The following is a 24,569-nucleotide window of genomic DNA, read 5'->3' as shown; positions in this document are numbered from 1 at the left end:
CTGTTTTTTGCAGGACGAGTTGTAGTTTTTATTAGAACCATTTTATGAAACATATAATGTACTGGGGAACGTCAAAAAATTATTTATGGGGAGAAATGGGAAAGAAAACTGCAATTACTCCCTTGTTTTATGGGTTCGTTTTTACAGCGTTCACCGTGTGGTAAAAACAACATGTTCGCTTTATTCTGCATGTCTTTTGTCTGTTTTCTTTATGATTTACTGCTTTAAGAAAGATAAAGCTATTTGTAAAAAAATATATATTTTGTGTCGCCATATTCTGAGAGCCATAACTTTTTTCTTTATCTTTTGATAGAGTGATGAGAGGACTTGTTTTTTGCAGGGCGAGCTTTAATTTTTATTCGTACCATTTCAGGGTACATGCAACATTTTGATCACTTTGGTTCCAAAAAAATAGCAATTCTGGATATTTTTATTTATTTATTTTTTTTATTTCAACGTGCAGGTTAATTAAATTATAGTCGTTCGGACTTTTATGGATGCAACGATACCAATTATGTTTTGTTTTTGTATTTTTAGGAGGGAAATGGGGATCTCATCTTTTAACATTTTTGTATTTTTGAATATTAAAAAAAACTTTATTTAACTGACATTTGTATTTTTTTTAGTCCCCAAACTAGGGACTAAAGCTGGTACAGTACACTGCAATACCTATGTATTGCAGTGTAATGTAATATTTACCGGTTCCTATTTTAATAGGAGCACAAAGATGGCAGACCTGGGGGCGTTCATTAGGACTCGAAGCTGCCCTGACAACCATTGTCCCCCCGCAATTGTGTCGCAGGGGGGCGGGGGTGATAGTGTGACAGAGGAGCCGTGGTTTTACAACTGGAATTGGAGTTGACGGTGAAGTGCAGTGAAGTGTGGGCTGTAACATACAGCCGACATAAACTAAGTTTGGAGCGGAACAAAAAGAGGACCTGGTTATTCTGGTTATAAATAAGCTAAGCAGCAATACTCAATGTCAAGCAGCAGCTGCAAAGCAAATCGGATTATAGGGTGTATAACAAGTAAAAACCTGGGATTCAAATGTATTTTATCCTTCTATAAAACCCTTGTAAGACCAAATCTTCAATATGGAATTCAGTTTTGCAAAAAAAGATATAGTAGAACTGGAGAGGGTTCAAAGACAGGCGACTAGATTATTAAATAGGATAGGATGTGTCGCTTAAAATGAAAGGCTAGAGAAATTGGGCTTGTTCAACTTGGAAAAAAAGATGTCTTAGAGGTGATCCTATTAATATGTGTAAGCATATGTGTGGTCAATACAACAAAGCAGCACAGAATATGTTCTCTCCAAGGACTCTACAATGGACCAGGGGACATTCATTGCCTGTGAAAGAAAGACGTTTCACGCATCAAAATAGGAAAGGATTCTTTACAGTTAGAGCAGTCAAACTATGGAATGTCCTACCCCAATAGGTAGTAATGACAGATACCATGTCAGCATTTAAAAAAAGGCTAGATGATTATTTACTGACAAATTACATTGGGGGTTATAATTAATATAGCAATGAATGACCTGTAACTGATTAAGAAAGGTTGAACTTGATGGATCTGTGTCTTTTTTCAACCTATGTAACCCCCTGCTGTCAGGGAAGAGTGCTGTTTGAGGCGAGGTCCTCATGAACCTATTCAAACCAAAAGAAGTCATTAGGATTATTGAACTTGAGGGAGTTTAGTGCTGGGCTCCCCTCTCTCCATGTACCATTACATCCTGCATGATGATCTGCTGAGGGCTGCCATGATCCCTGCCGAGGAGGAAATATTTTATCTATCTATCTATCTATCTATCTATCTATCTATCTATCTATCTATCTATCTATCTATCTATCTATCTATCTATCTATCTATCTATCTATCTGTCTATCTGTCTGTCTGTCTGTCTGTCTGTCTGTCTGCCGCCATCAGAAATTCAGGGGCCTCATACAGTGACATTGGTCACGGACCCTCGGGCTTTACCGTTTGAGCATTTAAAGGGAGGGAAGTGAGCGGAAGGTCAGCAGGAAGCATAGTAAGCAGGAGAAGTTTGTCAAAGGGGTTTTCTGAAATATTAAAAATAGGACTTTATGTTGAAAATAGATCAAATTGAAATGTACTAATCTTAGTAATTCTGTGCCATTCCCGCACCGCAGGTACTCACCCGCCTGTCCCCAGTAATCTCTGTGTACCTTACTTCCACAATGGCGTGATGTGTTCATGTCACGTGATTGTGGCAGCCAGTCACCGCTGCTAAGTAAGGGCACTGGTGGTGTGGGAACGGCACAGTATTCACAGTAAACACAAATACCTTTATTTTTAAGGTCCTAGCCCTATTGAACCTAATTTAAACAGAATCTGTCACCAGGCTTACGCTGCTCTATCTTAGGATAGCATAAAGTAGTGCCGGAAGCCCTGATTTCATTGATGTGTCACTTGTCAATATGGTGTACTTTTCATAAAATCAGGTTCAGCGCAAGCCGAGCCCGGAGTCCCCCTAATGATGTGCATGCGCTAATTCTGAAGTACTCCATGTTCATTATATGCGGGATAATCCCACCCACCGCCGCTGATTGACAGCTTTCTTCTCTATTCACAGCACTAACCCCCATAATTACCCCGGTACCTACCGCCACCAGGGGTTCAAGAAGAGCCGGGTACTATCCAGGACCCGACCATCTGTAGTGACGGTCAGGTACTTGGGTGGCCCCATGCTGGTATTATTAGAATGAGAAAGGCCAGAAACCTTGGCCCTTCCCACCCTGGTAATGCTAGGCTGCTGCTGCTATGTTGTATCTGGCAGGTTATCAAAAGTGGGGGGGGGGACCCCAACATCATTTTCTCCAATTATTATTATTATTTTTAAATGACGTGGGGTTCCCCGATTTTTAATAAATAAATAATTAGAGAAAACGATGTTGGGAAAATAATATTTTATTGAAATAAAAAAAAAAACACAACCCTAAAAAAAAGCCATCATTGAAGAAGTCCTCGAATTCGATGTAGTCCAACAACAACCAACCTGTAAAAAAACACAAAGAAATACATTAGTAACAAACAAACAGGGCCCATGTGTGATACTGTCTTTTGTACCCTGTATCTAAGCCTATTACCATGTGTGACCCTGTCTGCTGGGCCCTGTATCTAAGCGTACTACATGGTGGGCTTAGATACAGGGCTCCAGCAGACAGTAATCTTATACAGTATAAACTTACTGTCTGCTGGGGCTCTGTATCTAAGCCTACCATGTGCTAGGCTTAAATACAGGGCCCATCAGACAGGATCACATATGGGCCCTGTATCTAAGCCTACCATGCAGTAGGCTTAGATACAGGGCCCATGTGTGATACTGTCTGTTCGGGCCTGTATCTAAACCTGCCACAAGGTAGGCTTAAAAACAGGGCCTAGCAAAAGGATCACACCATGTGTGATCCTGTCTGGTGGGCCCTGCATCTAAACCTACAACATGGTAGGCTTAGTTACATGGCCTCAGCAGACAGTAACGTTATACTTACCCTCTTCGTCAGCTCCGGGCACAGTGGAGGTCCTGACGCCATCCAGCTTTGTGACGTAATGCGCGATAGTACGACAAAGACATCGGGACTTATGACTTATGACGACAAAGACATTTGGATTTTCGCTGCCCTGGGAACGAGGATTCTAAGTATAACGTTACTATAGTAACATGGGCCCATGTAGTTTATTACATATGCTCCAGATACTATAGTAACTTTTCACTAGCTACGGGGTCCGATCGTAATTGCGAAGGTGGCGACCGGTATGGCTACTCCTCCAGCAGTCGCGACGGGCCCCTGTTTAGCCCGAGCCTCTGACGGGAGTGCCACCTGTACTGCCCCGATGGTGGCGCTGTATTTATCTATGTATCTAACTATCTATCGTTCTATCTCTTCACTGTACAATTGTTTTCTATTTCTAGATCATTACTAAGATCTGCCGCACAATTACAATCTATAAAGGTATTTTTTTGCAACCTCTATTTAGAGAACAGGAAACGATCAGGTACGTTCTAGGAAAATAAGTGACACCTTTCCATGGTTTGGGTAAGACCCTTCCACCTGTGGGGGTCACAGTCTGGTCTCTATTGGATATTTACATGTTGTGAAGTCTGCCTCTTATTAATAAATGTAGTTACGTTTTAAATAAGCAAAAACCTAGAACACATTGGAAATTAAAGAAAAAAACATTTAAGAAACACAAAAAACAAAGAAAACATCTTTACTATCTACAAAAACTTCTATAATAATATCACCTATAACATCAATATCAACAACATCAATAACATCTATCTTAATATTATCTATAATAGCTACAGCTATAATAATATATCGATAATACCATCTATAATAGAATTTCGACAGTATCTAATGGACAATACCATCTATAATAGAATTTCTATACTATCTAAAATTCTCATGAAGACACTTCTATAGATAAAACCTTCGTTTAGAGAACGGGATAAAGATCCGGTAAGTTATATGTTAATATGTAACATTTTCATGATTGGGGTAAGGCTCTTCCACTTGAGAGGGTCACAGTCTGGTCTCTATTGGGTATTAATGTCTTGTGAAAACTGCTCCTAATTAAAAAATGTAATTACATTTTAAATAAGCAAAAACAATATAAAAATAGAACAAAATGGAGATGATAAAGCACATTTCAAAAAGACAAAAACACAAAGAAAAGACAAAGAACAATAACTGTTACATCTTTACTAACTACAAGAACATCTATAATAACATCAATATCAACAACATCAATAACATCTATAATAATATTATCTATAATAGAATTTCTATACCATCTAAAAATTCTATAGATGAAACCTTTGTTTACAGGATAAAAATCCGGTAAGTTCTATGTTAATAAGTGTGACATTTTCATGTTTGGGGTAAGGCTCTTTGACTTGTGGGGGTCACAGTCTGGTTTCTATTAGGTATTTATGTATTTGTCTCTTCTTTGTGTTTCTTTTAATTCTCTTTGTCATTTCCATTTGCAGGTTTTGTTTTTTTTGCTTATGTAAAATTTGTCATTCTTTTTTTTAGGATCCAACTATTCGAGTGCCGTGAGTCCTGAACATTGAGAAATATTAAAAAATAAATTTGGCTCATCTCATCCAAGGTTGCACTATCTAAGGATGGCTTGACATAATTTAAAGCTCCTTCCATATCTCCTCATCATTCTGGACCTCCATCAATTGTTTCGGAAAAGAGGACATATGCAGAGGTACTACAATGATCATCAGGCTAAGTGCACCATTTCTAGTATTTCACTGTCCTTCACCAAACATACCTACTTAGGGATCTTAGGCTGTCTAAGCATGGGAGCCACTGACTGGATGTCGGGTCTCCTTTAAGTATCCCATAAAGCACACTGAGTGGGTTCCTAATATGAGTGGCCGAGGGGATGACATGGGGGGGAGGGTTTAAGCTTATATAATAGAGGTTACTTCCTGTAGTTAGCCTCTTTCCCGCTTTCCAGACAGAGTTCAGGAACGCCCGCCCGCCCGCCATCTTTTTTATTATGAGATGTTATAAGTACTTATGACTTTGTGTTGTTATGACTTTGTATAAATAATATTTGGTATCCATTTGTCACAGCTGGCGTGTTCGGAGGCTCTTGTTCCGTTCGTTGAAGGGGATGTGTAAGACGGGTCATCTGGCAAAACAACAAAGACATGCCCACCACGGGGGGCGGTGGCACGGCATGCGAGGTGATAGTCATCTGAAACATCAAGTTAATGAATGTCAATGAACTGACAAGGTTTCCCTTTGTTATATTGTTAATAAAAGCTGTGGCCACCCCCACTTTATTCCACAAAGATGACTATGTGTTTATTTCTATAGTAAGTTTCGTTAAGTAGCACTCAGAAGCACGTAAAAGGTACATACAGTCAAGGATGGTGACATTCCACAAGTGTCTTCATGCTTCATGGTACTAGGTCCTCTTCCTCTAGAAATCAACAAGAATGCCTGCTGCGAATAAAGGAGAGTTTTAGTGTCTACTGTTTTACAGAGTAAAGGCTCTTTTACACCGACCGATCGCTCGTCCCCATCCATTATTATCATGTCGGCAGCGCGTCTCTCTGTTTACACAGGAAGATGTGCTGCAGACAACGATAATATTTTACTTTTTTAAAACGATACGACCAGCAGATGATGGAGTGTTGCCTTGTTCATCTGCTGATCGCTGCCCTGTTTACACAGGCCAATTATCCGCAACAATCGTTCTATGAACGCATGTCTGCCCGATAATCGCCCAGTGTAAAACCCCCTTTACTCCAACTTTGAACTTTATTTAGGTAGAGGACCTCTATAAGTAACTATCAATGTCATACATACCTCCTTCATCATTGGCCCTTGGAATAAAACATAGACCTTCTAAATAAGGGTATAACCTACTCTTTGGCTGGGTTCACACTGAGTTTTTTGCAGGAGGAATATCGGGATGCAGGCAGAGCAAAATTTGCCTCAAAATTCCAAACAGAATTTTGAGGCAGATTTTGCTCTGCCTGCATGCCGATTTTCGCTGCGTTTTTCGCCTGCGGCCATTGAGCGCCGTGGGCAAAAAACACCACAAAATACGCTTTCTCTGCCTCCCATTGATGTCAATGGGAGGTCAGAGGCGTAAACGGCCAAAGATAGGGCATGTCCCTTTTTTTTCCCCGCCAGATGGTTTTTCTGCTCGCAGGGAAAAAAACGCCTCCGCCTCCCATTGAAATCAATGGGAGGCATTTTCGGACGTATTATTGGCGCGTTTTCCTACACAGTTTCCGCGGCAAGAAACTCTGTGTGAACCCCCCCTTAGTAAAAAAAAAATCATATTACAAATGCATCTTTGTCATCTGTGGCTTAGTTAGAATAAAGGGCGCACCATAACAAAGATGAAAATGAGCCCCACAAGTGTCGTTCTGGCTTTTGGCCCCCAGGGCTGAAGGGCCTGCTGTTTGTTTCCCCCTACCAGAATAAAGATCATTATATAAATACTATATCAGTTTCAAGAAATGTAAATAAAATACAGTACCAGAACTAAGCAGACAGGGATGATCATGTTATCACACTGCCTTGCATCAGTTCAAAATATTGAACCCAAACAGGCTGAGATAGTGCTTTTCCCCTGGTTATGGGGGAACCAGCTGCTATATAAACACCTCGTTTGGAACAATTCGCAAAAATTGTCTGAATCTCACCCATGCCCAGTAAGGGGCGTAACTAGAAAGTGCTGATGCCACACAAATTATCGGACACATTACTAAAAAATGCAAGATAGGGGCATGGCAGACATTAAAATTCAAACCAGACTCCTAAATTAATTTAGATCCCAAAATAGATGCCTAAATAAGTTCAATCCCTAACCCCCTAAATAAATTCAGACCCGTCCTGGAAATTAGTTCTGAGCACAAACCAGACCTCTACAATAATTCAGACCCAGAATTACGGTAATTCTGATCCCATATTAGGCACCAAAATGTATTCAGGCCCCAGAATGGACCCCTAAATAATTCAGACCCCAGACTACATATGAGAATTGACCTCTGGTCCAGCAGAAAATACTTACCAGACAACTGGCCCTCTAGGTATGAGAGAACTGGATTATGGTGGTTTTTCTTTTATTTTCACATTCTATAGGCTCCATATTTTATAATTTCAGATGCCGTGTGAAACATTAAGTATATTGCCATTAATTGATAGTGTCATTTACTTTCCCATTAATTGTGGTGTGCCAAGACAACTGAGACCTTTTCCCCACTGGGAAGCCACATATAATCTGACAGCCAAGCATGCTAATCTTAATAGCTTATTCTCTTGATGCGTGCAGACTCGTAACGGTCTGACCAAGAGCATTAACCACAAACCTAAGCTGATGTGGCTGTGAATTATTTTTGATAACAATATTGCTAACTTACTCTACATTCCCCCTCTCTCCTTTTCTCAGTCTGATGGGATAATACTTAGTCTGACAGATGCTAAGGCTGTTGGAGTGAATTAGGGATGTGATGTAAAATTTCCATGGTTAGATTATGGCGCTTTACTGTTCAGCAGTGATTGTATCTTCAAGTTCCCTATCAATTTTAACTGATATTTTTCCAACAAGTTTATTTTTGGTGCAAATATCTTACCTCAGGACCAGGTTGCTGACTCTTGGCATATTTGATTAGTGAAAGCAGATTATTGAACCACTACACACTAGCTCCAATGAATTTAAAGCCTTGTCTGCTATAGATAATCCCTTTTTATTAGAAGGATCCCCCTAAAATGAACTGATCACAGGTTGTCCTGCTGCTAGTACCCTAAGTGAGCAGCTGTAATCTATGGGAACTTCAGTAGGAAGTATTCAATTTCTCTGCTGCACTCCCAAAGGTGGAAAGAGACATTACACAGTTGCCAATAAAATCAATAGGCTGTCCATGTGATGAATGGAGGTACTGGCTCCTCCAGACACACTTTTTGTAGCCGCTGACAGATGGAGTCCTCAATTGAGTCAAGGGAAAGGGAGGCTGGTTCTAAACCTGACAATACTGTACAAAAGGTGATATTTGCGGCAAATCAGGATCCATTACAGAGTTGAAGGCCATGTCTAGAGTGAATTTTTTCTGCTACATATGAACATGGCCTAAGAAATTCAAGGGTGATCCAACTTCATATGCATTTCTATAAAGATCACATTACTGCATTGTCCTAAATTATTTATATCCCCTTTTTCATATGTAAAATGTAGATTTAAGCCTGCCCAAAAATACAAATCGGAACAATCGAACAGCCACAATACCAGTGAAGGATGTCCTATACAAGCTTAGACACAGGGTTGCATCTATCAAATTCCCCATTTCACTCTGAAAAACAAATGCACAGGGCTGATTTTAGGGGGTAACAATCCCTAGGGGTCCAGTCCTAGGAGGGCCCCTTGGAACCACCGGAGAATACTAAAGCTACCCAGTATTATTTAGCAATGCAGAGTAGTATTTTTGGGGGAATTGAGTTGCATTATTATGTGGGAACTAAATAGCAGTATTATGTGGGCTCTTTAAAAATATATTATTTGGATGCTGCATATTGTTTGGGCACTATTTGGTAATATTATCTGGACTGTATATGGTAGTAGTTTTACGGCACTATATAGATATATATATATATATATATATATATATATATATATGTTATGCGGGCCGAAATTATTTAAAAAACTGTCTAAGAATGGCCCTACTTGTTGCCCAGGGCCCCATTTTCTATAAAACCTTTTACATTACATCTTGAAGTTTGATGGAGGCAAAGTAGTATTAAAATGTTACCTAGTCTTGATATCAGTCTTTCTCTTTTACATTTAGATCAGTGAGGGTGATGAAACTATAACTATAGCCCGGAGATTAGAACGCTGCCTACTCGTTTTTATTTTTCATAAACTTATAAAATGTCACCGCCTATCACAAAATTAATTCCTCGCACTAAGTTTGTGAGTGTTAAGATGACAGAAAGATAATGGAGTCTGGTTTTATATTTTATGAACTTCAGAATGTCACAGCCAACAAATACACAAGCTAATATTAGTAAGTAATCATAACCACCCTAAAAGGAAGAGAACGTGTTCACTTTATGCATAGAAGACGTTGTAGTTAAAGGAGCATTTGTTCACATTTAAATGTATTAAAGGGATTGTCCAGTTTTTAGATTGAAAAATATTCCAAAACAGTGCCACTCTTGTCCATGGGCTGTTTCTGGTATTGCAGACTATCCCCATTTAAGTCAATGGGGCTGAGCATTTCTGGAAAAAATTTAGACCCAATTTTTTTTACCAGGTCATCCCTTTAAAGGAGTTTTCCCATAATACTAAGTGATGGCATATCAGTAAGATATGAATCCACTGCCTGATCGGCAGGGGTCTAACGGATTGGACCCCATGATCCCCAGAATGATGCAACAGCAGTGCTGGTTCAGCGCCGCTGCTCTTTCATAGGTATTCCCTGGACAGTGACACCCCACAACAGTTTCTTTATATTAAATTGATTTAATCCCTTAGTGACCGGCCTATTTTAGACCTTAATGACCGAGCTATCTTTTAAGTTTTTCCATCGTCTCATTCAAAGAGCTATAACTTTTTTATTTTTTTGTCGACATAGCTGTATGCGGTCTTGTTTTTTGCGGGAGAATCAAGTTGTATTTTTTAATAGCACCATTTTGGGGTACATATAATTTATTGATTAACTTTTATTAACTTTTTTTGAGGGGGGAATAGAAAAAAACAGCAATTTCGCCAAACTTTTTGCGTCCTAAATTTACGGTATTTAGCGTGGGGTATAAATAACACAATAACATTATTCAGCTGGTTGTTACGATTGCAATGATACCATATTTATATATGCAGCTGTTCGCGGGCTTTTTTTTTTGCAGGATGACTTAGTTTTTATTGGTACTATTCTTGAGTACATGCAACTTTTTATCATATTCTTTTAAGGCGGGATGCACAAAAAACAGTAATTTATTGCATTCTTTTTTATTTTATTTTTTACGGCATTTGCCGAGTGGGTTAAATATGTATACCAAATATTTGTAACTTTTTTTTAAAAAAAAAATCTCATGATAAAGCATTTTGTAAGGGGAAAAGGTGGGTTTTTCATAATTTTTTTTACTTTGGATATTTATTTATTTATTATAAACTTTTATTAAACTTTTTTATTAGTCCCATTGGTGACTTCACTCTGCGATCATCTGATCACTTTTATCATACATTGCATTACTTCTGTATTGCAGTGTATTACTGCCTGGCCGCGTGAATCTGGCATGGCCTAGCAGGCATTAACTAGTAGCAGACCTGGGGGCCCTTAATAGCCTCCGGCTACCATAGAAGACACCTGCAGCTTGCGATCGTATAACAGGGTGCCGGTGGGGGGAGAGAGAGAGGGAGTCCCCTCCCTCCAAAACCATTCAGATAAGGGGCTCGCTGTTGAAAAGCCGCATCTGAGGGGTTAAACGAGTGGGATCAATACTGATATCGATCTCGCCCGTTCCAGCGGTCTTCTCCTAGCCCTCAGCTACCTCAGGTAGCTGAGAGCAGGGAGATTTAACTGCTCCCCGCTTACTTATTCCAATGCAGCGCCGTGCCGTAAAAAGGCTACTGCTTCGCAATAAAGCCTGTTAGTGTCTGCTGTAAAAACACTAATGGGAGGTCATTAATGGGTTAATGTGTGCTACCATTGTTTATTATCCCTATTTTAAAACTTTTAAGAATTGTGTATCCTTTCATTAATGCAATGTACCTTGACTAAACTCAAAATTCTGTACTTGAGAAAATTCCAAGACATGTACAAGAGTTCCTGTTATCTGCAACTGACTCCAGATTACCATCTGCCAAGTCTCTGCCATCTGTTTAAAGTTTGTTCCGAAATGGAAAAGTTTATTATTTATGATTTTTTGTCAACATTGTAAAATAAAATCATAGCTCTTTCATCTGTACACTGGTCCAGCAGTCACTTTTCTAATACATTTTATGTTTTGTGTTGCGTTGGTATTGTTGTTAATATTTCTTATTATTAGCCTACAATTATCCATCACTTACATTTCAGAGTGTTATCATCATACATGTTCACTATGGCAAATATTCAGTAGAAAATGTCTTAAAAAAAAAAAAAGCCCCTGGAAAAAATATCCAATATTTTTTTCCCAATCCCTGGCTTTAGTTTCCAAGTCCTACTTGTCTAATGGTCTACCAGTCCCTTTCGTCCAGTGCCACAGGCTGATCGCCTCCATGCCATGCTGCATTGATGCAGTAATTCATGCAAAAAGAGCCCCGACCAAGTATTGAGGGCATATACTGTACATACTTTTCAGTAGGACAACATTTCAGTATTAAAATTCATTTTTGAAATTGGGCTTATATAATATTCTAATTTTTGGAGAGACTAAATTTTGGCTTTTCAGTAACTGTTAGCCATAATCATCAACATTAAAAAAAATAAATGCTGGAAATAGATCACTCTGTAATGAATCTATATAATATAACAGTTACACTTTTTGAATTGAATTACTGAAATAAATTAACTTTTTGATGATATTCGAATTCATTGAGAAGGACTAATATATATATATGTAGACAGAGAGGAGTGGGGAGTGCAACAACAGTTTCTTTCTCCATGAGAGGGGGAGTAGAAATGGTGAGGCACCTTATTAGATCAGAGAGTCCATAGTCAGCCTTAGGTACATGCGACCAGTGTGGTTGCACAGGGCGCCACCTGCTGCACTGTGAGGGTGGTGCCACCGGGTGTGCGTGCCCCGCCATGTAGCTGCTACTCAGGGCGCAAGCAGGTCAGGTGCCACTCACTTACTGCACCGACCTCAATACTGGCTGCCCCGCGCCCTGGCCACCGCTCATCCACTCACCCTGTCCTGCGTTCTGTATGACGAGACAGGCATAATTACATCATTCAGCAAGCAAGACAGGGAGGAGTCCCCCACGCTTAATATGCGTTTTCAGGGCTGGCGGGGACACTGAGGAAGTGTTTTTTCCAGGGTGGCTCCAGCTCCAGCAGACAGTGTTTCTCAGAAGCCCAGCAGGTCAGTCACTGACTTTGGGGTTTGCTTGAATGGGTGTACTGTTGAAGGGTCTAAATAGGGCAATAATGGCAAATGGACATAGAATTCAGTGCCACCGTGGTGCCCATTTGCCATTTTGTTGCCCCTTTATTATTCTTCTGTGACAAAAGATGCTAAAGGCTACAGGGGCAGTAAATGGCAAATAGGCATCAAGGGGCCACTAAACAGAAGGACTCTAAAGGGGCAATAAGTGGGAAATGGACATCATGGTGGCACTGAAAGACACTAAAGTGTTAATGAATGTCAAATGGGCACAAAATTCAGTGCCTTTATAGTGCACATTTACCATTTGTTGCCTTTTTAAACCCTGTTCAGATTACGTTAAAATCTATGTACACCTTTGAATTTTTTTATTTCTAATAAAAATCGGTGTGTTTGATGCAACTTTGTAATTACATTTAAGGCTTCGTTCACATTTGCGTCAGGGCTCCGTCCGGGTGTTCCCTCTGAGCTTTCCGTCAGAACGGAACCCTGACTGAAACAAACGGAAACCATAGTTTGCATCACCATTGATTTCAATGGTGATGGATCTGGTGCAAATGGTTTCCGTTTGTCACCGTTGTGTAAGGGTTCTGTCATTTGAATGGAATGAATATCGTAGTCGACTGCTGTATTGATTCTGTCAGAACGACGGAACCCTTACTCAACGGTGACAAACGGAAACCATTTGATCTGTCACCATTGAAATCAATGGTGATGTAAATGGAAACCTATGGTTTCCGTTTATTTCAGTCAGAGTTCCGTTCTGACGGAAAGCTCAGATGGAACGGCTGAACCGAGCCCTGACGCACATGTGAATGAAGCCTTATTAAACTATTTTTACTTTTTGACATACAGCTGCTTTGTAATCTGTATACAGAACAGCCATATTTAGCGCTGAGACCTGAGTCCGTCAGGTCAGTTGGACTGACGGGTTCAGAGTCAGCGGGTCCTGCGTGTCTCTGACAGTTCATGACTTAGATGTGATCGATAACAGGTGGATCCTGTGTGTCAGAGACACGCAGGACCTGGTGACATTGAACCCGTCAGTCCCACCTACCTGACTGATTCAGGTCTCAGTGCTAGATACGGCTGCTCTGTATACAGAATACAAAGCAGCTGTATCTCAAAAAGTAATAATAGATTTTAATAAAAAGTATATATTTAGAAAGTTGCACAAAACACACTGACTGATTCTTTAAAAAAAACTAAAAAACTTTTTCAAAGGTGTACACAGCCTTTAAAGCGGTTGTCCAGAATAAAATTAAAAAAACAACACATTTTGTTGAAGCAGCAGGAGAAGTTAAAATAAAAAAATAACTTATACTTACCTCTATCCCCCCCAGACGTTCCTGCACTGGGGGCTCCCGTCAGATCTGTTCTCTGTTTGTATATAGCGGTAACATCATGTTGACCGTACACCACCGCTGCAGCCTATTAATAGCCTCAGCAGTGATCAGCTGAGACCAGTAATAGGCTGCAGCGGTGATGTACTGTATACGTGACGTCACCATTGCAGCCGCTTTGTGTACACACAGAACAGAGATGACAGAAGCCCCCAGCGCAGGAACGTCTGTGAGGAGAGCGGTAAGTATGGGCTGCTTTTTTATTTGAACCCCTCCTCTCCTGCTGCCACATAAAAAGTTTAAACCCAGACAACCCCTTTAACCTCTTAACACTATCCGTGTATGTATGCCGGATGTGCATTCCAACAATATTGCCGTAACAATACGTGCCACTCTGTGTTATCTGTGGTGTTACGTAGGACTGCAGGTAACACTAATACATCATCTGTAATCAGAGAGTTATCACTGTGTGTTATCTGTGGTGTTACATAGGACTGCAGGTAACACTTATACATTATCTGTAATCAGAGAGTTATTACTGTGTATTATCTGTGTGCAGGTGTGTGTGTGTGTGTGTGTGTGTGTGTGTGTGTGTGTGTGTGTGTGTGTGTGTGTGTGTGTGTGTATTTGTGGGTCTAAGCGCCTAGCTAGGTATCTGTATGTGTATATATTTTTGTGTGTGCATCTACTACTGTATCTGTACTCAGAGTTATCACTGTGTTATCTTTAGTGTTACATAGGACTGCAGGTAACATCCACTACATTATATGTAATCAGAGCGTTATCACTGTTATTGGTGGTGTTACATAGGACTGCAGGTAATATCTAATACATTATCTGTAATCAAAGAGTTATCACGATGTGTGTTATCTGTGGTGTTACATAGCACTGCAGGTAACATCTGCTGCACTATCTGTACTTTGTATATATGTGCCTGTGTGGGTATATTTGGGTCTGTATGTCTATATATTTACCTATATGTATTTGTATATGACCCATTATGTGTGTGTGTGTACATGCCTCGTGTGTGTGTGTGTTTGTGTTTCGGTATATATATGTATGTATATTTGCCTGTATGTCTACATATGTGCCTCTATGTATGTACAGTATATATGTTCCAGTATGTACGTGTCTATATATATATGGTTAATTTTTTATTTGTTTGTGGAGGGCAGCAATAGAGAATCCGGCACAGGGCACCATCCAACCTAAGGCCGGCCCTGAGAGAGTCTATAACAAGACGGGAAAAACAAGATGGTTGTGATTATCAGAAATCCTTCATAACGATCCTAGGTCTAGAAGCCACCATGTTTACCTGGATGTGTCCCCAACTCATCATTTCTATCTGCAGTACACACAAAAGACATTTTGCTTTTGATAGAGCCTGTTATTAAATTAGAATTTTTCCTGTATTGTTAATACAGGTGTGAGTCATAGCGCAGATATACTATAGGAGGTGCAGAGACAACATTCGAACTCAGGACCTGGTGCCTGAGTGGGTCTTAAAGTTCTTTTGCCACATAAGAAGACACCAGTATTATAAATGGCACATGGTAGATGGGGGCCCTGATACAGATTTTGCATTGGAGCCAAAAGCTTCAAGTTAAGCCACTAGTGATAACTGTTCTCATGGGTTGGTTAAATTGGGCTAAAAGGGCATTTACCAGCTGACAGTAGAGCAAACCACTTTCTAGTCTACTGCCAAGCAACTGATTGTGAAATTGGTCGTCGCTAATCAGGGCTGGATTTACCTATAGGCACAGTAGGCCTTTGCCTATAGGTGTCCCTTGAGGATGGGTACCTGATAAAGGGAGAGCAGACAACCCTTTTAATGCTATATTTGACATAGTAGTTGCACCATTTTCAACTATATGTCAGGATGCAAATGCAACTGAGCATAATAGTGGACCAGTTCACTGTCAGCTCCCTGCCCCACCATTCATTTTGTGACCCCTAACATGCAAGGATGCCAGCGCAGGCTGGCGTGATGCAGTGACGTCATCACACCTGCCTGAGCCAAGCTGTGGACTGCAAGGCCAGAAGAGGCCTGCTGAATGAGCTGCTCCATACGTTGTGAGAACTGGTTCTAGGTGGGTATTACTTCTGTTGCTTTAAAGAGGCCCTGTCACCAGATGATCAAATCCCTATCTCCTATTGCATGTGATCGGCGCTGCAATGTAGATAACAGTAAAGTTTTTTTGTTTTTTTTTAAAACAATCATTTTTGACCAAGTTATGAGCAATTTTATATTTATGCAAATGAGCCTTTCTAATGGACAACTGGGCGTGTTTTCTCTTATTTCCAACTGGGCGTTTATTGTGTTTGTAACATCTGGGCGTGTTTACTTGTTTTACTAGCTGGGCGTTGTGAATAGAAGTGTATGATGCACTTCTCATCGTTACCACCCAGCTTCTGGCAGTGCACAGACACACAGCGTGATCTCGCGAGATCACGCTGTGACGTCACTTCCTCCCACAGGAACTTCATCGCGTCGGACGATCGAGGACACGCTGTGTGTCTGTGCACTGCCAGAAGCTGGGTGGTAACGATGAGAAGTGAATGATGCTGATTCGTCAGCATCATACACTTCTATTCACAACGCCCAGCTAGTAAAACAAGTAAACAAACCCAGATGTTACAAACACAATACACGCCCAGTTGGAAATAAGAGAAAACACGCCCAGTTATCCATTAGAAAGGCTCATTTGCATAAATATAAAATTGCTCATAACTCGGCCAAAAATTATCGTTTTTCAAAAAAACAAAAATGTTACTGTTATCTACATTGCAGCGCCGATCACATGCAATAGGAGATAGGGACTTGATCATCTGGTGACAGAGCCTCTTTAAGCGGGCACTATTTTTGTGTGGTGAGGCCTAAGAAGGCATTATACAGTATGTGGGCACTAAGAGGGCATTTTAACTGTGAAGGGGCACTAAGTGGGCATCCTTACTGTGGGGCACTAAGGGGGCATCCTTATCAGGGCCACACAGTCCATGAGGCAAGATGAGCTTCTCGCCTCAGGTGTCATCCTGATGCCTCTCTGAAGGGGCGGAGGCCCCACTGAAACTAGCTGTCGCCACCCCCTCCTGCAGTATAATTGTACCTGCGTCTAAAGGACGTTCTGTGCCCTGTCATTCAGCACCTTTTAATGATGCAAGCAGCGTGATGACGTCATTGCGCCACTTTCGTCGTTGAATTGTAGGGTAAGGCACAATGCCAATCAGCACCTTTCAACGGAGCAATCGGCATCATCGCGCCGCTTGCGTTGTACAGCCCCAGCAGACCTTCTCAGAAGAGAGCAGGCCTCTACTGCAAGAGGACGGCGCGGGAATGGGATCAAGTGAGTATGAAAGCTTTTTTTCTCTTAAATATGTGAGTTCCATTATCTATGGGGGGGGCTCTATCTACAGGGGGCACAATCTAAAGGGGAGCTATATGTGGGACACCATCTACAGGGGGGCTATATGTGGGGCACTATCTACAGGGGGATCTATGAGGGCCCATAATCTACAGGGGGATCCATGTAGGGCACCATCTACAGGGGACTCTATGGGGGCCACAATCTACAGGGGGATCCATGTAGGGCACTATCTACAGGGGTTCAATGGGGGCACTATCTATAGGGGATTCTGTCTAGAGGGGGCTGTATGTGGGGCACTATGTACAGGGGCTACTATCTACAGGGGGATCTATGAAGGCCCATAATCTACTGGGGAATCTATGTACGGCACAATCTACAGGGGACGCTATTGTGGCCACTATCGACAGGGGATCTATGTAGGGAACTATCTAAAGGGGGCTCTATGGGGGGCACTATCTACAGGTGGCTCTGTCTACATGGGGCTCTATATACAGGGTCTCTATGGGGCAGTTATTACAGGGGGCTCTATGGGGGCACTATCTACAGGGGGCTTTATGGGGGGCACTCTCTGCAGGGGGCTCTATGTGGGGCACTATCTACAGGGGGCTCTATGGGGGGCACTATCTACATGGGGCTGTATGACGCAGTTTCTACAGAAGGCTCTATAGGGGGCACTATATATGTGGAGCACTGTTTACAGGGGGCTTTATGTGGGGCACTGTCTACGGGGCTCTATGTGGGCACTGTCGACAGGGGGCTCAATGTGGGGTACTGTATACATGGGGCTCTATATGCGGCACTGTATACAGGGTGCTATATGGGGGGCACTATTTACAGGGGGCTCTATGGGTTGGCACTATCTACAGGGGGCAATATCTACAGGGGGCTATATGGGGGACAGTGTCTACTGTGTGTGTGTGTGTGTGTGTGTGTGTGTGTGTGTGTGTGTGTGTGTGTGTGTGTGTGTGACACAGTATATGACACTATTATAATTAGAGATGCAGTATACCATGAGAATTTTATACTGGTTGAACAGGAGAAACAGGGACCACAAGTCCACAATATTAATCAATGAACATGAGCTTCTTAGTTAACATTTTGATCAAATTGTATAAGCCCACTTGCCACTTCATGGCGAACTCCGATAAGTGAGTCCCTACTCTATTGGTTGCAGCACCGCATGGCGGTGCCCGCCATCACAGTACCGCACCCGCAAATGGGGCAACTCAGAGTCCCAGAAGCACCCCTGCTGCCAGGCCAAGCCACCTTGGCTCTGGGCCACGTCCCCCCACAAATGCAGCACCACAGCAACAGACACTGTGAAAAGGTAGAATGAACTCACCTTTAGATGTGCCCCAGTGGCCAACTGAGAGCACAAGTGTAGAAACACTTATGAGGTCATTCCTTAATTAAAATCAGCTGGGTTAAAAGCGTGGAGTGCTGGTACCAGAAATTGCAAAAAAAGGAAAGAATATAAATATACTGGTTGAAGAAGGGGCCCCTATCTCCAGGGGGTGCTATCTACAGGGGGCTCTATGGGGGGCACTATCTACAGGGGGCTCTATGGGGGCAATATCTACACAGGGCTCTATGGGGGGCACTATCTACAGGATAGCGCTGTGTGTGTGGGGGGACACAGTGTATGGTGCTATTATAATCAGGGACACAGTGTATGGCGCTATTATATTTAGGGGCATTGTGTGTGGCACCATGAGAATTTTATCTTGGTTTATAGGTGCAGAAATGTTTGAAAAGTGAGAAGCTGAGTGGTAAACTGCAGAAATGTGCTGTGGTCGGTAGAAGTCATCATAGAGGTCTGGACCGGACGGAGAAGAAAAGAGAAAAAGAACAACTAGAATCTGAGAAGACATCACCTGTGAGTCACTTAATGTAAATGATTATTCTGCCTCTAATCAGTACTGTAGTCACTGTATGATCTGCAGCGAGATGATGGGCAGTATGATTTTTTTTTGTGAGACTAGATCTCCCAGCATATCCTTCGGGCCAAGCTGGGAGCTGTAGTTTTACGTCGTACAAATCTATACGGCAGGGGTTGCACTAAATTGAGCTGTATTTGTGTTGGTGCTGTATTTATGTACTGAGCTTTGTTCTGGTGCTGTACATATGTACTGATCTTTGATCTTTGTTCTGGTGTTGTATTTATGTACTGAGCTTGGTTCTGGTGTTATATTTATGTACTGAGCTTGGTTCTAGTGCTGTATTTATGTACTGAGCTTTGTTCTGGTGTTGTATTCATGTACTGAGCTTTGTTCTGGTGCTGTATTTATGTAATGATCTTGGTTCTGGTGCTGTATATAAGTACTGAGCTTTGTTCTGGCGCTGTATTTATGTACTGAGCTTGGATCTGGTGTATTTATGTACTGAGCTTTGTTCTAGTCTTGTATATATGTACTGAGCGTTGTTCTGGTGCTGTATTTATGTACTGATCTTGGTTCTGGTGCTGTATATATGTACTGAGCGTTGTTCTGGTGCTGTATATATGTATTGTGCTTGTTTCTGGAGCTGTAATTACATAGGATATCTTTATAATAACAAAATTTCAGAGCAGATTGAATTGTTTTCAATTAATTTTATATTTAATGGAAACCTGTCAGGTAGTTTTAACCCTTTGAACCGCCACCTTGCAGTAAAACATGCCCTGACAATATTTCCAAATATTTCCCTGTAAGTGTTTTTTTCAGATGCAGCAAAATCTATAAAATCAACTTTTAATGTGGCGCACACTATATGCTAATTACTCATTAAAGGTTCATGAGGCGGTGCCGCTATCCTGAAAAGTCACATAGTCATGCCTCCAAACCCACCTGTCCATGCTTGATTGATATCCCCCGGGTTGTTATACATCACTACCAGACTCCTTCAACTTTTTCGGATGCGCCATTGCCTTGTACTACTTGGGAATGCACCGTGCAGCGAGGTGTACTCTGCCCGGCTTCATCGCTGTACCACGCATGCCGGGGAAGTGCAAGGCAACGGCGCATCCGCAAGAGTTAGAGGATGCTGATAGTGATGTAGAACAGGCAGGGGATGTCAATCATGATCTGGGGGGCGCAATTTCAATTTTTGCCTTAGGCAGCAGAAAAGCTAGAATTGGCCCTGATCCTTATTGTGTGGTGGACACTAACGGGGCATCATTACTTATTGGAGGACACTAAGGGGACATCATTAATATTTGTGTGGCATCCTTACTATGTGTGGGCACTAAGGAGCATCCTTATTGTGTGTGGTGCACTAAGGGGGCATTATTACTGTGAGGCAGTGCTAATTGGGCATATTTTGGTGTGAGTGGCATGAAAGGGGCATTATTACTGTGACGAGAACTAAAGAGGCATCCTTACTATGTGCAGGGCAATGAGAGGCCTTATTACTGTGAGGGGACACTAAGGGGCATTATTAATGTGTAGGGGTACTAATACTGCGTGGCACAAAAACAGGGCACTAGGGAAGTCTGTGAGGTATGAAGTGACACTATTACTGGGTGGGGTCAAAGGTGGCCAATTTTATAGGGTGCTGCACAAAGGGGGCACGATGTGGGGAACTATTACAGCATGGGGTACTAGCTACTAATTACTATGTACGGGGCACTAAGGGGGAATTATTACTGTGAGGGGACACTAAGGAGCACTATTAATGTGTAGGGTTACTATTACTCTGTGGCATACAAAGAGGGTTCTATGAAAGTGTACGAGGTGTGAAAGGGCACTATTACTGTGTGGGGTCAAAGGTGGGCACTATTACTGTGTGCTGCAAAGGGTGCACGATGTGGGGCACTAAGGGGGCACTATTACAGCATGGGGCACTTGCTATTTCCCACTGTTATCTTTAGGTGCACTGTCTGTGTGGCACTATTATTTTTGTGGGCACCATCTGTTTGCCACTATTTTTGCAGAAGTAGGACACCATTAGGGTGGATTCACATGTGGCAGATTTTGTTACATTCCTCTGAAAGGAACGTGTAAAATTCATTCAGATGAAAATTTAGAAATCCGGCACCTGCTACATGTGTTTATGCCAGATTAAAGGAATTTTATTGTATAAATTCTGATTTATTATATGAATAAATGCTTGAATCAACTCAAACATAATTGAAATTAATTTGTTGTTATGTTTCATTTGTTTCTAACTATTGCAAATGTATTTAAAATGCTTTATTATTTTTGACTTGGCCCAGACCCACGAGAGAATCCAATATAAATTCTATTAAAAAATCATTTGCCTGCAGAGAATTTCCACTGGATTACCCTTTTAAACTTTAATGTTGGTTAAAAAATATCAATCACTGATGAATCAAACTGTACAGTCAAGTAAAAAAAAATCCCGGCTGAATGTGTAAGGATGAGAATTGAAATGATTGGGAAAATTGTATTCCAGAGGCGCAGCCCAGAGAGTCAGTAAAATTAGATTATCGTTCCCAGGCTACAAATGAAATACAGTCTGCCACCTGTGTGAGAGCCAGCATGCGGATAATATGTTTGTTGCATGAATGGATAGCTTACTATGCATGTGTGCCAATGTCTGCGTCAACGGAGGGCTGGAAACCTGCAGACTGGCATAGGAAATTATTACCCATGAATCAGGTAACCACTGCTTTGTGTTTTGGTTAACAAGGGTGCTCTCACACTACACATTGCATCATCATTGCATCCACTGACAAGGTAAAGTATTGCAGAATATTCCCCATGAAAAAAGGAACTTTGCCGTTATGCTAATGACATACACTACATGGACAAAAGTATTGGGACATACCTCTTAATCATTGAATTCAGGTATTTCATTCAGTCTCATTGCCACAGGTGTATTAAATCCAGCTCCTCGCCATGCAGTCGCCTTTACAAACATTTGTGAAAGAATGGGTCGTTCTAAAGAGCTCACTGAATTCGGATGGAGAGGTGTAAAGCAGCCGCCACTGGACTCTGGAGCAGTGTAAACGTGTTCTGTGGAGTGGTGAATCACGCTTCTCTATTGGGCAGTCTGATGGAAGAGTCTGGGTTTGGTGAATGCCAGGAGAACGTTACCTGCCTGACTGCATTGTGCCCACTGTAAAGTTTGGTGGAGGAAGGGTAATGCTATGGGGTTGTTTTTCAGGGGTCGGCCTAGGTCCCTTAGTTCCAGTGAAGGGACAATTGTATTCTTCCACTTTGAGGGAATAGTTTGGGGTTTCTATTATTTCCTGTTTTAGCTGCAAAGGGGGGACAAACTCCATATTAATGTCTATAGATTTAGAATGGGATGTTTTAAAAGCTCCTGTAGGTGTATTGTGTAGGGGCCCTAATACTATTGTCCATATAGTCAGAGGAGTAGCTATGTTCTCCTGCACCTGGGGCAAAGATTCAGATTGGCGCCCCCCCCCCTCAACTTCTTTCCCGACATCTCCTTCCCCCTCGCCATGTTTGCTTGCTCTACCAATCAATTTTTTTTTCACTATTTTTTTACAAATGTTTTCACATTTTACATTTTTTTTTTTTTTTTAAATGGTATAAAACAATTTCTTCATTTTACAAGCGATATAGTTCTATAAGGGAGTTACCATAACAATAAATTAGAAGAAAATAAATGAAAGAGGCCGCACAGCCCCTTGTAGATAGCGCCACACATAACCCCCTGTAGATAGTGCCACACACAGCCCCCTCTTGTATATAATGCCACACAGCCCCCTGTAGATAGTGCCACACACAGCCCCCTGTAGATACTGCCACAACAGCCCCCTTTAGATAGCGCCACACACAGCCCCCTCTTGTATTTAATGCCACACAGCCCCCTGTAGATAGCGCGACACACAGCCCCCAGTAGATAGCGCCACAACAGCCCCTTGTAGATAGCTCCACACACAGCCCCCTTGTAGTTAACGCCACACAGCCCCCTGTAGATAGCACCACGCACAGCTGCCTGTAGATAGTGCCACACACAGCCCCCCTCTTGTATATAACGCCACACAGCCCCCTGTAGATAGCTCCACACACCGCCCACCCTTGTAGTTAACGCCACACAGCCTCCCTGTTGTAGATAATGCCACACAGCCCCCCCTGGTAAATAGCGCCACATAAAGCCCCCCTTGTAGATAGTGCCACACAAAGCCCCCCTTATAGATAGCGCCACACACAGCCCCCCTTGTAAACAGCACCACCATAGCCCTCCTTGTAGATAATGCCACACACAGCCCACTGCTCCCTTGTAGATAGCGGCACACTCCCCCTTGTAAATAGCGGCACACTCCCCCTTGTAGATAATGCCACACACAGCCCACCACCCTCCTTGCAAATAGCGCCACACTCCCCATCTCTTGTAAATAGCGCCACACTGTAAACAGAGCAGAGAGCCTACCTCTACCACTCTCCGCTCTGCCTGATGTGACTCACCGGAGGAGCCGAGAAGGTCATGCGGCACAGGCAGCGGTGGAGTTCCTTCTGACTAGGGTCGGTGACAGCCCGGGAGTGGACCAGTGAGCTCAGGGGACAGGTCAGGTGACTGGACTGGTCCACTCCCGGGCCGTCACAGACCCCAGTCAGAAAGCCGCCGATATGATTACCTGGCCCTTCCTAACGCTGATCGCAGCTGCTGGTGTCCGACATACAGGGCACCTATCAGCAGCGATCAGCTGCTCTGCCACGGTGCCCACCCTTCCCTACCACCTTGTTGCACCCGGGGCACATGCCCCATCTGCCCCCCCCCCTAGCTACGCCTCTGCATATAGTCTATATTGTACTCACAGTGCATTCACTCTATACATTTATTTTTGTTTTTATAGCATAACCTTTTCCCCTTTATTGTAATTCTTTATTCTTATGAGGCATACAAGTTTCATGGAATTTGATGCCAGGACCACTGTTTCCTTTAAGATGCCTGATCTGTTAAATCACAACTGCAGAGTTTTTTTTATCTCCTCCCTTTAAGGCCCCATGCACGCGACCGTATTTTGCATCCGTAATTACGGCCCCATACAGTTTGCTATTTGCTACGGACACCTTTCCTGTTATTTACGGAGAGGTGTCCGTGCTAATTACAGCACAGCATGCCCATAGAAGTCTATGGGAGCTTCCGTAAATACGGACGGCTACGGATGTGCATCCGTAAACAGTCGGTATTTATGGAAGCATTGCTGTGCAACATTTTGGTGACATCATTTGCAGCCTCCCCATTTTTACGGATCCGTATTTAGGGATCAAATACGGATCCAATACGGATCGTATTTACAGACACACTTCCGTATATACAAATAAAATACGGATGATTACGGATCCGTATTTACGTAGAGTATTTCG

At 42.2% G+C, this 24,569-nt stretch overlaps 1 long non-coding RNA gene across 1 annotated transcript in view; it reads right to left on the bottom strand.

Annotated features, from left to right (window-relative positions):
• Nucleotides 1–2,952: 2,952 nt before the first annotated feature.
• The window catches only part of LOC142750910 (uncharacterized), a 53,505-nt gene continuing 31,888 nt past the window's right edge, over nt 2,953–24,569 (bottom strand). The window contains exons 2-3 of the long non-coding RNA XR_012882633.1: nt 5,907–5,987; nt 2,953–3,019 (exon numbers count right to left, since the gene is read on the bottom strand). This is a non-coding gene — a long non-coding RNA (uncharacterized LOC142750910). The remainder of the gene's footprint in view (nt 3,020–5,906; nt 5,988–24,569) is intronic.

Source organism: Rhinoderma darwinii, chromosome 3 (assembly GCF_050947455.1).
Source record: "Rhinoderma darwinii isolate aRhiDar2 chromosome 3, aRhiDar2.hap1, whole genome shotgun sequence".
NCBI classification, from domain to species: Eukaryota; Metazoa; Chordata; class Amphibia; order Anura; family Rhinodermatidae; genus Rhinoderma; species Rhinoderma darwinii.
The sequence above is the reverse complement of the archived record's forward strand: the minus strand, read 5'-3'. Positions and strand labels throughout refer to the sequence as shown.